General features: G+C 56.1%; 1 protein-coding gene across 9 annotated transcripts in view; it reads left to right on the forward strand.

Moving 5' to 3' along the window:
* Positions 1-12,845, forward strand: part of LINGO1 (leucine rich repeat and Ig domain containing 1) — a 291,038-nt gene that overhangs the window by 170,815 nt on the left and 107,378 nt on the right. The window contains exon 7 of one of the 9 annotated variants that reach the window (XR_005059055.2): positions 4,322-5,167. The exons of the other annotated variants lie outside the window; for them this stretch is intronic. The gene's annotated coding sequence lies outside the window, so the exon portion shown is untranslated. Of the gene's footprint in view, positions 1-4,321; positions 5,168-12,845 lie in introns of those variants that run through there. 9 annotated transcript variants of the gene reach the window in all.

Here is a 12,845-nt window from a genome sequence, read left to right on the forward strand (position 1 = left end):
CACATGTGTGCACATGTTATGAACATGCTTATACATTGCACATACATCAAATTGGCCTCCCTGGTGCTTGTCCATCGATAGCAAAGCCCACAGACAAGGGCTCCTCCGGCTCACAGGCACACCACTTTACGGTGCGCGAAAGCCCTTCCATATCGGATCTCATGGGGGGCCACGTGGACAATATCATGCCTCCCATTTTCCATGCGAGAAGACTGAGGCTTGGGCTGTACCTGCATTGATCAGTGCTGCCTGGTGGCTGATTGGGGCTGCAGCTAAGGCTCCCCGACACCATAATTCTGTTTTTCCACAGTTAACCCCCTGGAATGATAGACTTATGGGGAGGGTGGGGTGGGCGGAAGGACCCCCCACCTTCTGTCCTACCCATTCTCTCCTTGGAAGGGCATCAGTTGCCTGGTCATGAGCGCTGTTGGGAGCTGCTGTACCAAGAGGGGCAGCCTGTGGGAGCCCAGCTGGGTACAGGGCCCAGCCGTCCACACTGGATTTCCAGATCCTCTCGTTGCTTGCTGGGTTCCCTTGGTTTCTGTACTCCAGGTAGAGACCTTCCCCAGACACTGCTGGACCGCAGCTGACCCACCCTGACCCAGCAGCCACAGTCTCTCGCCTCCAGCTTCTTTCTGTATCCTCCACCCCACTCAAAGTCCTGCTCTTGGCCACATGTGCCCCCGGGTCTTTGTTCCCCCTGTGCCTGGGTAGGACTGGTCCCGCTCTGTCTCCATTGTGATTTCCATCTCTGATGGTCATCCCCATGTTACAGATTCACATGAGTACTCGCCTTGAACATTACATTTGTAGGAAACACATCACTGCCATTGATCATACACGTGTGCATTTCCATCAACCAAACATACTTTTCATACAGTCATCTGTGTTACCAAAGAATGAATATCTACAGTGAACAGGCATCACCACCTACCATGTTTACTTTGAATTTATGAACATTCACATGGACCATACATTAGCCTAGAACATTCCCACTGACGTATACATGGGTGTTGCCATTAAGACACATTTATGTTGGACAGCCAAGGAGGGGTCTGGGTTTGCAGATAATAGGGGCTGCTATCCTATATTGCTCCATGTCTGTTCCAAATGACTTCTCTTAGCTTGCAGGTTGGGGGTCATCCCTTGGAAGAACACTTCCGTAAGTTCAGACTTGTGGGGTCCACAGATTGCAATGGACAATAACACCTGCAAAGCCGAGAGCGTCCTGGCCTTACAGGGACCCTCTGGGGTGAGTGCAGGATTCCTGGGAGCCACTGAGATGTGTGACAACAGGCTTGAGGCCTAGAGGTGGGCTCCTGTTGCCCCCTCCTCAGGTCCTCTGGCGGCAGGGAGGACCCCAGGATCCTAGGGAGCAGGGCGCCTGAGGTCTCCAGCCCCGGAGAACGGGATAATCAAGGGGTGACCCTTGGGAAGGAGGCCTGGGTTACTGGGGAGCCTTGGCCCCAATTCACTTGTTGCTACACAGGCCTGTTTAGTCTCCCCCTTACTTAGTAGGGTCTCTGAGGTCCAAAGAGGTCAGGTCGGAGGCTGAGCCATGCTTGGCCTGCAGCTCTGTACCCCTTGGCCTCAGTTATCAGGTTGCCATAAGGGTTAAGCCAGGTCACACTGCGATTAGAACTGCTGTTTAATGTTTCTTGGCAGCAGCAATCAACATGGGAGCAGAGCCCAACTGTGGAATGAGAAGGTAGACAAATGTGGATTCAAATCTTGGCTCTCGCACTTGCCAGTCAGTTGGGCGATGGGGGAGATGTACTGTGGCCGAGTGGCCATGTGCATGGTTGCTCAGGTGGACATCCCAGCTCTGCCAACCCAGCCATGTGGCCTTGGTCTTATGACTTCCCTCTTTTGAGCCTCTGTACCCCCTCTCTAAAATGGGGCCAGTTATGCATCTGCCTCATAGGTTCGTTGCATGTGAAGTGTCTAGCACAGTGCCTGGCATGCAGCAAGTGCTCCTTAAATGCTAGCTCTATGGCTAATGGTAATATTGGAATTATCATTGTATGTGGGTGACCTTGGGCTCAGTCTCCTCATCTGTCAAATGGAGTTGATGATGCTACTGAGGGCTCCAGTTGCCCACGTGATACCAAAGTCCTCCACACCAACCACCCCCTGTCCCCTAGCTGCCATCTGACTGCTCTGTCTTTCCTAGATACCCCAGAACAGAGCCCAGAGAGAGGGAAGAAAGGAGGCAAGGAAATAAATACCTCACCGTCCGTCAGTTAGCAATGGTGGTGGCAGTTTTCATAGAGAAGGGGAATCTGCAAAGTAGTCAAAAAAATATTTCCTCTACGACTCCAGCAGCCCAGCTGTTCTCTTTCAGGAAAAGTGCTGAGGGCTGAAAATAAAATAAAGGAATAATGATAGAAAGACACAAGGAGAGAAGGGAGGTAGTGAAGGGAGGGAAAGGGAAAGCAGACGTGGGGTGCAGGGGCTGCCACTGGCCGAGCGCCTTCCCTGAGCCCCCAGCCCCTTCACGCCTCCTGGAACCTGGATTCAAAGGCAGCACTAGTGAAAGAAGCCGTCTGGGATCACTAACATCCGAGTTATAGTTGTGAGTCTTTCTGCTCAAACTCTGGGAGACCCTCTGGCACTTTTTAGGGGTGATGGCGTCTCAGCAGTGAGTCAGACACCGGCCTCAGTGCTGGGGAGGGTGGACTTGAGAGGGATTTTCAGGCGCCTGCTCCCCCTCTGGCCATTCTGCGACTCTGACCTCATGCTGGGCAGTTGTGGCCACTCCGTGGGCCTTGCACAGACCCCGCTGTGTCCAGCCTCCGCCCCTTTGCGCCTGCTGCACCTTCCTCCTAGAATGTCTGTCCCCCTCTCCTCATGTCAGGGCCCTACCTCTCCTGCAAGATTGCCTCCTCCAGGGGGACCCCTGGGACTCCCTCCCTCCCCCGGGATGCATCCCTCCTTTCCCCACTCTGACCATTACCCGCCCTGCATCAGACCCTCCTGTGAGTCGAGCCTGTCTCTCTGTGGCCTGTGCTCTGGCAGACGGACGGGGGCACTTTCGGCTCTGACTTCCTAGTGTCCTCTGTCAAGGGCAGGGTAGCCCAGGGTCATAGCAGGGCCTGGCCTGAGTTTCTGCGGGCCTTGGGTTGTCAGCAGGCCACTTGCCAATCCCTAGACTTCCACTGGGGACCACTAGGGAAACCGCCCTCCTGGCTTCAGTGTCAGTGCCTAAAAGTCCCCCTCCACCCCCCCTCCCCAGCCCAGAGCCCCCTTGCACCTCTCCATGCGCAGCCTAGAGTACACCCGAGGAGCCAGTCCCAGCTCTGCCGCTCCCATCTCTGTGATCCTGGGAGAGTTCTGTGCCTCTCTCTGGCTCTGCTTCCTCACCTTGAAAGTAGGGACAGTAATGGAGCCACAGGGCTGTTGAGAGTGCTGAACAAGTCAATGCCTAGATTGTAGGAGGGCCCTGTGCCTGGTGCAGAATAAATGCCCAGAAGGTGTCAGGCATTTTCATTTTTCCCAGGTCTGTGGGGGGCCTGCCTCCCTTCTGGGTCCAGTATATTAGAGCACACCCTCCCTGCTGCCAGCTAATCCCAGCTCGGTCCTTTATGATCCTCAAAGTCCCTGCCCTTCCCGGGGGGCTCCTGAGGGACAGGGACATGGCGGTGGCCCAGTGGAGGAAAGCTCATGCTGGACCTTGAGGCAGTGGGGCTGGAGATCGGAGAATAATCCTGCACACTTGGCCTGGGCACATGCCTGGGCCGGGGACCGGCCTCCAACCTTGCCCCGACTGTGGGTCCGTACTCTGCCACGGCTACTCCTGGGAGATGGGACGGGCTGGCCTCTGCTCCTCGAAGTGGGGGAAACCCCAGGTTTCTGCCTGTGCCCCACCTGCTCTTAGATTTGTGACCTATATTTGGGGCACAAAGAAGAGAGAAGGGGCACTTGGCCCTTTCAGTGAATTGTAAGCCACAGCCCAGTCCCATCACCCCCTCTTCTCCTTCCCCATCACCTCCCTCCTCAACTCAGCAACCTTGGTTTCCGTGACGGCAGGGAGCTGGGAAGCAGGACTCCTTATGGGGCAGAACCAGATGCCAGCATGTGTGCCCAGGGTGGGTGGTACCCCTGGTTACACGCCCGGGTCCTCTTGCACACTGGTGTATGTGGGGATGGGGGTGGGGTGTTGGGGCGGGGTCCCTTCTCGACCACAGGCCTGGCCCCCACACGCCTCCCTGACAGACAGTTCCAGTGCAGGCAGGAACAGTCAGCGCCTCCGCTGACCACAGGCCACGTGTGTGCTTGCCCCTCAGTGGCTGAGTATCTGCCCCTGTCATACCCCCACCAGGCTCAGCAGAAGACCTCCGTCATCCTCATGTCGCTGGCCCTGCACGAAGCAGGCAGGATAGGCGGTCCTGTTCCAGTTTGTAGAAGGGGAAGCGGAGGACCACTTGTGCATCTGCCCATTCACTGGACTCACACCTGGACTCTTCTGGGGCCTCCTGGCTCCCCCTGGGGGGCATTTGGGAGGCACCTCATGCTCCTGAGCTGTCTCTTCTTCATGCCTGGGTACAGCTGGCTAAGGTCTACCACAAGGGGACAGTTATCAGCTTCTCTTTATTCCTCAGCTCGCAGCGCTAACCGCTGGCTTAAGGAAAGGCCATCAGCCTCTCTAAAGTGGGTCTGGTGCCAGCTCTCTGGTAGGACCGGTAAGACAGTTTGGGTATCAAGTGAGTGCGGGCACGCAACTCAGGGCCCGTCGGGCCAGCAGCCCGGCCGCTGTTAGGGACCAGTGCGCCTGAGGGTGGGAGGATGACCCGAGAAGGCCTGAATTTGTTCATGATGCTTCCCACAGTTCAGACATCAGTGGGCATTTTTCTTTAATCATGAGATGTACAGGTGAGATGTGCATAAACCCCCAACCCCAGCATGTTAACTAAATGTGAAAATATCCTGCCAAGTTCAAGAGTGGGGAGAGAGCTGGGCACTGGTAGAATGAGTGGTACTGAGGTTCCCCCCACTCCAACCCCCACCTGCTGCTTGGGCCGACTCTAGGGAGAAAAAGAGCAGGCCTAGGGCAGGCCTCTTCTCCCCTACCCTTCCACCCATTGTGTGCCCTGGGGACCCTCCCTGGTCGCTGCTTCCTGGACTGTGATGTATGAAGTCTGCAAGCGGGCTGGCCAGGGCTCCCTCCTAGATCCCTCAGCCTGCCCATTCGAGGAGTGGGGGGTGGGGGGCTTCGCTACCCTGCTGTCTTCTGGGGAGGATGGTGGCTCCGTACAAGCCAGTTCTGGTGGTGTGTGTATGGGAGGAGGGGTGTCTGGGCATGCAGAGGGGGCTGTCCAAGTCTGTGAGTCACTGGGAACTTTCCTGGGGGCGCACCAGTCCTCGCTCCCCGCCTGCCTGGTGAGCCACCATGACAGCGCAGGTATTTATGGCTGGTTTTCACGCCCCAGCAGGTGGTGCGAACACACTGCGTCTGAGTGTATGTGCCCGTGTTTTGGTTTGAGAGTGTGGGGGCCCTTCTGTTGTCTGGGACCTTCCATACCTTTCTACCTCAGGCTACCAGCCTGAGCCCATTTACCCCATGGGAGGATTCCACTAGGGGGTCCTCCCTCCAGCCCCAAACCTCTGTGGCTGTCACCAGAGACAGATGTGGCTGCCAGCTTGGCTCGCGAGGGCCAGTTACCTCACCTTTCTGCACCTGTTTCTCATCTGTGGAATGGGCATATGTTGCTGGAGAGACTGAGGGAGTCGCCCCAGCATTGCATTTGTTAGCTACCGAAGTGGTCACCGAGAAGTCAGTTAGGGCTCAGCCTGCCCCCAGCTCAGCCCTGCCCTGGGGCCCATGTCCTGTCATCTCAGGAGCACAGATGCCAGGGGCTCTCTTGCCTTCCTGGTGTCACTCACCAGGAAGTTCCACAAATGCCAGCCTTATTTCCCAGATAACAGAAATGCCACAAGCTGGGCGAGGGCTCTGTAGGAGCAGGTGAGTGCCCAGGTCTGTCCTTGGCACCCCTGGAACCAGAGCACCCCCCCATCCACCTGCCCTGCTGCTCTGGTCAGTCAAGCTGTGGGGGTTGGGCTTCCAGTACAATGTGGCAGAGAAGGGACAGAGAGGGAGGGCACTGCCCAGGTGCAGACTTCCGTTGCTGCCCCCACTCCAGCACAGCTGGAACACCCTAAATGGGGCCTTGGGTTTTCTGTCTGTGAGCTGATGGGCCTTGGAGAATGGAGGGAGATGCAGAGAGGTCCTGCTGGGATACCGAACCCTGACACGCAGAGCCGAGAAGACACACCAGTTTAGCAGCACACAGCACAGACCTGCGCCATGACACAGTTAGGTTGAAAAAACAACCAAAACTGGATGCACACACAAAGCAGACGCCACCACACCAGGCAGACTCAGGATCACAATGGCTCGCCCTCTTGGGGGCTGACTGTGTGCTGGGTGCTGTTCCAGGGCTCTGAATGGATTGTCTCATTTCTTCTTTGTGAGGCTGTCAAGCAGGTGAAGGGACTTGTCCGAACGATCTGCCCAGAGGGTCCATGTTCCAGAGGTTCTCTCGGTCTCACCACACCCACTCACTCCCCTGTTCACAGATATAGCATCCGCTACCCAGTCCTGTACTAGAAGAAGATGAGGTAGGGAGGAGGGTAAGAAGCCCCGGTGTCCTGCCTGGGGTTTGTGTTAGCCTGTCAGGAAGGACGCCTCTGTGTCCCTATCTGAGATTCTCCCTTGTTTTGTTGCCTCTGGGCCAGGGCTGTGGCTCCTTGGGCTGTAACTTCTCACCCACGGTGCTTAGGGTGGAGTTCCTTTGGTTTCTCCCAGCCTCACCCCTGTGCTGTGAATGGTAGGATGGTACACCTGAAACTGGCAGGCTCGTGTAGCCAGAAGAGGCCCTGCAGAAGCTTTGGGGACCTGGGGCTCCTGGGCTTTCTTCCCTCTGAGCCTGCCCACGCCTTGGTGTAGTCTGACTATTGCGGATGGTTTCAGCAGTCCTCATCAAGGTCTGACCTAGATACGAGAGGAGAGAGGGCCCTTCTTACCCTTGAGGGTGGCCCCAGCCCCCAGCCCTACCCCCAGGGCCCTGGTTCCCCCCGGAGTCCCTGGACAGCCCTGCTCTCCCACCTGGCACAGCCTTGGCAGCCTTCCTGTGTCCCATTCCTTCTCTACTTCTGGCACCACCTGGGGGCCTGGTCAGGCACACTTCCGAACTGCCTAGGGTCTGGCCTGCCTTTCTCCCCTCTGACCCTCTGAGAGAAAGAAAGTAAGCCAGAGAGACAGAGACAGAGATGGAGACAGAGAGGAACACAGTCCTGAGGGATCAGGGAGGGGCTGACGCTGAATTCCAGAGCTGTGGCCCGGCTAGCCCACCCCCAAAAGTGTACCCCTACCCAGTTCTTTGTAGCATCTGTTGACCATACTTCCGCCATTCGGTTAGGTGCAGACTTGGAAGCCAGACAGACGTGTGTGAGCTCCCCCACATGTGACCTGTGTGATCCTGGGCAAAAGATACCCTCTCTCAAGGAAGGGAGGTATCCCCGGGGCCCAGAGAGGGCCCCCAGTCCCAAGAGCTGTTCCTTGAAGCTCCAGTCCTCTCCGATCAGGCCATCCGGCTGTTGCTGAAGACACCCACCCTCACCGCCCCCACCCTGCTGGCAGGTAATGGACAAGCAGGTGTCAAGGGCTGGGAATTCTTAGGAAGAGAGCCCCTGGGAATGACACACCACAGGGACTGTCAGAGTGCCCGTCCAGCCAGTCACCACGTGATGCCAGACGCGGAGCCAAGCACAACAGGAGCACTGAGAGGATCCCCACCACTGCCCTGCTCCCAGCCCAGCTGGTATGGGGGCAGGAGGCTCAGGCTCCAGGCTTCCACACCGGCTTGCTGTGTGACCTCGGGCAGCTACAGTGCCTCTCTGTGCGTCAACAGGCTGCAGTGGGACAGACCGAGGCTGCACAAGATAAGGGGTACAGTGAGGACCCCTGGAGGAGAGGCCGGTCTGAAGCCTAGCGGATAAGAGCTCTTAGGATTCCCTTTTCTCTGGGAGAAGGAACTGCTTATAGAATGAATGCTCTCCTGGGGGTTTTCCAGGCCTGGGGACAGGAGTCTGTCTGCTGCCCAAAGCCCGGGTGACAGGTCAGGCCTTGCTCCCTGTGTGGCCTTGGGCAGGTCGTGAGTGACCTGGCTTCTTCTCTGGGACCAGGTTGGAGAAAGGGGTGCCTTCTGAAGCCTGGACTGCCCTCCTTTGCCTTGAGAGGCCCTTGGCATAGCTAAGCACACCATGCCCCCCAAGTGTTCAAACCAGGCTGTCTCCACTGTAGACCCCCAGACTGAAAGGCAGGGGTCCCGAGCTCTCCATCACTGAGGAGCCGGACTACCAGGATTCCAGCCATCCCTCCTGCCCCCTCCGGGAGGCCTCTCTATTGACAGCTCCGATTCCAAAGCCCTGCCTCCATCTTCCTCCTCGCTTCCCTGGGGTGGGGATGCCCTGTGCATGGTGGAGCCTCGGGGCAGCCAAGCCTTGGCAGGTGATACCTTCCCCCTCCTCGGCTGTCTCCCCCTGCCCACAAATGTCCTGGACTCAGGTCTTAATAAAGTGTAAACAGAGCCTAGCAGAGGGAAGCCTCATCAGGCCTGATCTAATCAGGAGGCCCTTTGAGATGGGGGTGGATGAGGGAGTGTCCTGCACATGAGAGACTCTTGTGCACCAGGAATCTCACATACAAATGCTCCTAGGACTCTCCCCACAATCCAAAATAGGAGTGATTGTCCCCAGGGAGCATGAATGGAAAGCAGCTCAGAGAAGACAGATGACTTGTCCAAGGTCACATGGCCAGCAAGTGGCTTCCCTGGGCTGTGCACCCTGTGTGTCTGGCCTCAGCACGTCCATCTGGGCAGGACCTCAGAGCCCTTCAGACCCCTCCAACATCCTCTGTGACAGGTTCGTCCAGCCTCCGCTTGCAAACCACAGTGATGGGGAGCTCATAGCCCATTTCTGGCTCTTGGTGTCTGTGGACCTTCTCTCTCCTAGGACCACATGACTCCACAGAGGGTCAGGATGATGGACAGGTGGGGAATGAGGCCAGCCAGTCTCTCAGCCTCCCTCCACACCCACCCCTCATCCATCTCCCTTGGCAATCAGGGAGGGTAGGGGGGGACCCGTACAACGCCAAGAGGCCGGCCGCCCCTTCATTAGTCTTAGCTAACAAGCTGTTTATGGGTGTGACATGACACCTGCTTTCTTTTTTATAACTTCAATAATTTATAGGCATATTAGTGGCCAGGCGGCTGCCCTGGGTCCCAGCCAGATGGGACAGGGCGATGCAGCTGGGTGCCTCTGCCGATATTTACTCTCTCCCACCATCAATTATTAAGGAGCTCTCCTTCATTTTTGCACATAATTACATGCACTGTTATGATTCCAACTCCCCTGCTCTTGGTCCCTGTGGAGAGGGGCGCAGCCTGCCCAACAGGGCTGAACGGTGTGGGGGCCCAGCTGGTTGGATAACGAGGCAGGCAGACACATTACCTGGGAGAGCAATGGTGGCACCCTCCCCTGCGCACACACACCTCCCCCGAGCCCTCTGCAGCTGAGCTGGAACCACCGTGGCTAGTGCTGGCCTTCCTCAGGGCTAGCTGTCTCTCCTCACCACCCCGGGCCTGGGCCTTTGCACTTGCTGTTCTCTCTGCTCAGATGCCATCCCCCACCTTCTGTAAAGCTGCTTGACTCCTACATACCCTTTGGATTTTGGCTCAGCCATCACCATCTCCTGGTTATCTCCTCAGTATGCACAACCCCCAGTGCTTCCCTCGCCTTAGCCTGGTCACACAGTGTTGTCTTGCATGCTAGACCGCAGGCTCTTTGGGGCACAGAGGAAGCTGTAGCAAATGTCTGCTGAGTGAATGAATGGGTTGACGGATGGATGCACGCCCCGCCCTCACCACCAGTGAGCCCATGGAAGCGCCTCCCCCGTCCTCCTCCAGAAACCCCATCCTGCTCCAGCCACACCCATCTCCCTCTCCCTGAAGCACCTCCAGGTCCCCCTGCTCTGGGCCGAGGTGCCCCAGAGGGCAGCAGAGCCGGGGTCCTCCGTCTATGCCCCAACACCAAACAGGGAAGGTGCGTGACCTGGGGAAGTGGCTCATCCTCCTTGATCCTGTTTCCTCATTGGCTGCACGGGGGATAATACTGGTTCCTGCTGTCCTGGGTTGTAGTTGAGGCTTATGTGAGATAATTTTTTTAAGTGCCTAATACATGGCCAAGAATGTCATAGACTCTTCCTTAATCTCAACCACTGTCTATGAAACTGAGTCGATGTAAAATTGAACCGAACTGGATGAATTTGTTGATTGAATTGTCTTATTCACAACTTTTTTTTGCCCGCGCCTCTTGTTTTTAGTCTCCCCAGGCTTGGCTTATGGAAGGGCTCTGCAAATATTCCAGATTAACCCCTATCGATGCCTGTGAAGGCAGGAGGGACGCAGTGTCTCTCATGCTACAGAAGAACAGAGCCCGGACAGGGAGGTGACGTGGCCCCCCAGAGCTGGTGGCCTAGGGAGGAACCACGCCCTGTTCTCCCACTGGACTTAAAAGGCTGGGAATTTCTCCCTGGAGACTGTGCCTCAGTTTCCTCCTCTGTAAGAAGAGATAATATAGAAAGGACCCCAAAGGGCCATGGAGAGGATTGAGTGAGTCGCTCAGAACCGCTGTGCTTGATCATGGTGAGCGCCCAGAGCCTGCGACCTGGAGTCGGCCCAGCTCTACCACTTCCCTCCCCTGTCTCCCCAGAGGTGACCCTCCCCTGGAGTCAGTACTGGTCATTCTTGTGCATGTTTTCATACTATTCCTATATCCACACACAGTTTATAGGGTTTGGGGCTTGTTTTCAAGCCTTACATAAATGGTACCATCTTGTACCTATCTTTGGGCTCTTGTCTCAGCACTGTGTCCGGGAGACGGCCCCTGCTGACGTGGGTAGTGCCAGCGCACCCCCTTACGGTGCGGCAGAATACTCTTCTATGGAGCCCTACCGCATTCTGTTCATGCCCTCTCCCACTGATGGGCCTTTAGGGGGCCTCCAATTCTTAACTGTCACCAACCGTGCCCCCGTGAATGTGCCTGTACCTGTCTGCTGTGGACAGGTTTCCTCGGGGGCTACACCGAGGGGGGAACTGTTGGGCCATAGAGTGCATCTTTTCAACATGACCCAGCAGCCACCAAGTTGCTGTGCCATCCCTCTGCTTGGTCGGCAGCAAGCACGTTGCCTGCACTATCTCAGTGCCCCCAGCCATCAGGGGAGAAAGGAATTTTTAGGCCCAGTTTACAAATGGAGCATGTCTTAGTTACCTGTTGCTACACAACAAATTTCCCCAAACCCTGTGGCTTAAAACAACAAGTATTTGTTGTCTCACAGTTTCTGTAGGTCAGAAATCCAGGTCACCTGGGGAACTCCAGCTTAAGGTCTCTCACAAGGTGGTGATCAAGGTGGCAGCCAAAGCGTCTGTCAGCTCAGGGCTTGCCTTGGGGAGGGTCAGCTTCCAAGCTTGCTTGTGTGACCACTGGCAGGTCTCAGGGCCTCGTGGGGTGTTGATTAGAGACATCAGTTCCCTTCCACGTGGGCTTCTCAACAAGAAAACAAGGCCGCTGGTCTCTGTTATAGCGAACAATCAAATGATGGAGAGAGGGTACTCAAGATAGAAGCCAGTGTTTTTCGTAACTTAATCTCAGAAGTGATTCCCATCACTTCTGCCATATTCTGTTCATTAGCCGTGAGTCAGTGAGTCGAGCCCCCACTCAAGGGGAGGGGATTATATAAGGTGGGGAATACCAGCAGGCAGGGACCACTAGGAGTCATCTCAGGGGCTGCCTATCAAAGGACAACCGAGGCTCAGAGAGGTGAAGCTACTTTCCTGGGGTCACACAGCACTTAGAGAAAGAGCCGCACTGGAACTCAAGACTGCTTGGCTCTTAGGCTAGACACCTTCTGAGCTGCCACACTGACTTTGACTTAAGTTAATAATACGTCCCGACTTAACAAACAAGTCTCCTGCACAACAGAACTCAAGACAAGTGCTGAGTAAATGGATTTGCTAATAGCGCTGCCTGTTTGCATACATTAGCTGAAGTTCCCCTTGACACGATCCGTGGGGACAGCCAAGCCCAGGCTCTCGGGGAAAGCCACTCTGCGAAGCTTAGAGCCCAGATTCCCAAAGAGCCAGAGTGTGGTCCCTTTATACAAACTGCTTTTTATATTTGCTTTTTTGTTTTTGGTTTCAATTCTCGTATTTGTGTGTGTGTGTGTGTTTTAATGGAGTGCACACGTCCCTGTGTTCGTAAGGAGAGCTAACTGCAGGGTCAGGCACGTGGGATATTCCCCTGGGAGGACTTCGGGGTGGGCAGGGCTGATGAGCCCCTTCACTGACTGGCCCAGACGAATTTCCTGCTTCTCAGCTACTGTGGATGCAGCATCGTGCTGGGTGGCCAGGCCAAGCAGGGGCCAGTCGCAGGGCCTTCTCCGGCCGCTGCGCTTCTGCCTTGGGTCCTCCAGGAGTCTGGTGGCCTCCCTGCTTCTCAGGGTGATTTGCAAGCAGTAAAGGCTGCTGCTCACCACGTGCATGTCACTGATGCCGGGGTGTTTCCAGTGGAGGTGTGGGTGACCCAGGCCCTGCGGTGGGGGAACGTGAGAGTTGAGGATTCAGTAGCAGCCCTGCCCCCCGTGCCCTGGCCCCCTTCTCCAGAGGACCCCAGGGGTTCTTCCTGATTAATGGATTTCAGTTGAGTTTAATTTGCACACATCAGATCCTCTGGAATCAGGGCTCTGGGCTCTGCAGAAACTGGAGGAGACACAAGATCCACCCCTGCCT

This window comes from Manis javanica, chromosome 8 (genome assembly GCF_040802235.1).
Source record: "Manis javanica isolate MJ-LG chromosome 8, MJ_LKY, whole genome shotgun sequence".
NCBI lineage: Eukaryota > Metazoa > Chordata > Mammalia > Pholidota > Manidae > Manis > Manis javanica.